The sequence below is a fragment of the Sciurus vulgaris genome (assembly GCF_902686455.1).
Source record: "Sciurus vulgaris genome assembly, chromosome: 13".
Lineage (NCBI taxonomy): Eukaryota > Metazoa > Chordata > Mammalia > Rodentia > Sciuridae > Sciurus > Sciurus vulgaris.
In genome coordinates this window covers 56258366-56261290 of record NC_136474.1, presented here as the reverse complement: position 1 = coordinate 56261290, position 2925 = coordinate 56258366, and the positions used below count along the sequence as shown (strand labels likewise).

At 43.3% G+C, this 2925-nt stretch overlaps 1 pseudogene across 1 annotated transcript; it reads left to right on the top strand.

The window, feature by feature from the left end:
- Positions 1–1471: 1471 nt before the first annotated feature.
- Positions 1472–2701, top strand: LOC306642479 (poly(rC)-binding protein 2-like; annotated as a pseudogene). The gene is made up of 2 exons: positions 1472–2059; positions 2153–2701. The product of its transcript is annotated as a poly(rC)-binding protein 2-like (transcript).
- Positions 2702–2925: the final 224 nt, after the last annotated feature.

The following is a 2925-nucleotide window of genomic DNA, read 5'->3' as shown; positions in this document are numbered from 1 at the left end:
TACTAGTGAATATCTTAAGTGAAATATTGTCTCTTAGATCATTTTAGAAATAACACTTTTGTTGTTAGCAAACGTTTTATTACATAAAATACTGCTTAATAACCCCCTTTTTATATTAAAATGATAATAACAATCATAATATTAATGGTATCAGTGTTAGAGGGTTACTGAAGAGGACAAAAAATATTATAATTTGTGCCCAAATGTCATGTTTTAATATGGAAGACAGTATAAATGTCATATAATTTTTTAAATTTTAAAAATTTTATTTGACACATAATAGTTGTAGTGATTTGGTGCACTATGTGATCATCCAAATGTATATCAATTCTTTGCCCTGAGAACATTAAAATCCTCTCTTCTAAGAAATAAAGAACACTATTCCATTCACAATCACCTAAAAAATAAATAAATAAAATAGTTGGGAATCAATCTAACAAAAGAAGTGAAAGACCTCTACAATGAAAACTGCAGAACACTAAAAAAAGAAATTGAATATGACCTTAGAAGATGGAAAAACCTCCCATGCTCCTGGATAGGCAGAATTAATATTGTCACGATGGCCATACTACCAAAAGTGCTATCCAAATTTAATGCAATTCCTATTAAATCCCAATGACTGTCCTTCTTAGAAATAGAAAAAGCAAACATGAAATTAATTTGGAGAAAGAAGAGACCCAGAGTAGCCAAAGAAATCCTTACCAAGAAAAGTGAAGCAGGAGGCATCACAATAATCAGACCTCAAACTATACTACAGAGCTATAGTGATCAAAAGAGTCTGGTATTGGCACCAAAACAGACATGTAGACCACTGGTACAGAATAGAAGACACAGAGACAAGCCCACATACACACAGGTATATCATGTTAGACAAAGGTGCCCAAAACATTCACTGGAGAAAAGATAGTTTATTCAACAAATGGTGCTGGGGATAAATGGAAAGCCACATATAATAAAATAAAATTAAACCCTTATCTCTCACCCTGCTTGAAACTGAACTCACTGTGGATCAAAGACTTAGGCACTAGAACACAGATCCTGCAACTATTAGGAGAAAAGTAGGCCCAGTGCCTCACCGTGTAGGCCTAGGACTTCACTTCCTTAACAAGACCCCTAAAGCACAAGAAGTTAAATCAAGAATCAATAAATGGGCCCAGACAAGCAGAGGCAGTAGCCCAAGCAGCTTCAGCCTGAGCCCTCTCCCCACCGCCCTCAGCCGCCCTCCACCTGTCCTGGGGTCTCTTTCCCTCTTACTCTTCCTCCCCACCCCACTTCCTCCTCCATCCACCTGCTGGGGGCCTCCCCACCTTCCCGCCAGCCCCTACTGTTCTGCCGGCCTCCAGCCCTTCCCCTTCCTACCCGCTCCCCTTTTCCCCTTAGTTGAATGGCACCTGAAGTTTTTGGCTTTCACCCCCACCAGTGACCAAAGACTTGAGCAGTCAAAGTCCAGCTCCCCATAACACTGCTCGACATGGACACAGGTGTGAATGAAGCTAGATTCAATGTCACTCTCACCATTCAGCTACTACATGGGAGGGAAGTTGGCAGTATCATCGGAAAGGAAAGAGAATCAGTTAAGAAGATGTGCTGCACATACCAGCATCTCAGAAGGGAATTGTCCTGAGAGAATGATCATTTTGACTGGACCCACTGATGCCATCTTCAAAGGCGTTGCTATATTCATTGAGAAACTGGAAAAGGACATCAGCAGCTCTGTGATGTGGCACAGCTGCCAGTAGAGACCCCCGGTCACTCTGAGGCTGGTGGTCCCTGCTAGTCAGTGTGGCTCTCTCACTGGAAAAAGGTGGTTGCAAGATTAAGGAAATACGAGAGAGAACAGGGGCTCAAATCCGGGTGGCATATGCTCCCCAATTCAGCTGAGCAGGCCATCACTATTGCTAGCATTCCGCAGTCCATCGCTGAGTGTGTCAAACAGATCTGCGAGGTCATGTCAGAGACTCTCTCCCAGTCCCTCCCCAACTCCCGCCCCAAAAGGCGTGACCATCTGTTACCGGCCCAAGTCAAGTTCTCCAGTTATCTTTGCAGGTTGTCAGGACAGGTACAGCACAGGCAGCAACTGTGCGAGCTTTCCCCACACCACCCGGTCCATGTGCCTCAACCCTGACCTGGAGGGACCACCTCTATAGGCCTAAACTATTCAAGGACGGTATGCCATTCCACAGCCAGATTTGACCAAGCTCACCAGTTGGCAACACAACAGTCTCATTTTCCTGTGATGCAGGGCAACACAGGATTCAGTGGCACTGAATCCAGCTCTCCAGAGATGAAAGGCTGTTGGGCAGGTTTGGATGCATCTGCTCAGTTTCAGACTACTTCTCGTGAACTCACCATTCCGAACGACTTGATTGGCTGCGTAATCGGACGTCAAGGGGCGAAAATCAATGAGATCCGTCAGATCTGGGGCGCAGATCAAAATTGCCAACCCAGTGGAAGGGTCAACTGATAGGCAGGTTACCATCAGTGGATCTGCTGCCAGCATTAGCCTGGCTCAATGTCTAATCAACGTCAGGCTTTCCTCTGGGACGGGTGGCGTGGGGAGCAGCTAGAACAAGGCAGATTCACCATAATCCCTTTCTGCTCTTCGCCACCACCCGTGATCCATCTATGTCGTTTCTGAACAGTCAGCGATTCCAGGTTGTAAATAGTTTGTAAATTTTCAGTTTCTACACACTTTATCATCCACTCGTTATTTTTTTAATTAAAGCGTTTAAATTCCTTTCTCTGTTCTTTTGTTAATACTGATATCCATAGTTTGTTTTATAAGCTTCTCTCCCCCCTTTTTTGTTTTTATTTTTTTGGCTCTTGAATTTTTCTGTCATGGACAAAAGAGTGGACTATTAACACATTTCAGTTTAATTCTGTCAGGAATTTTTCAAAAAAATTAAAAGAGGCACTGGAGCTTTT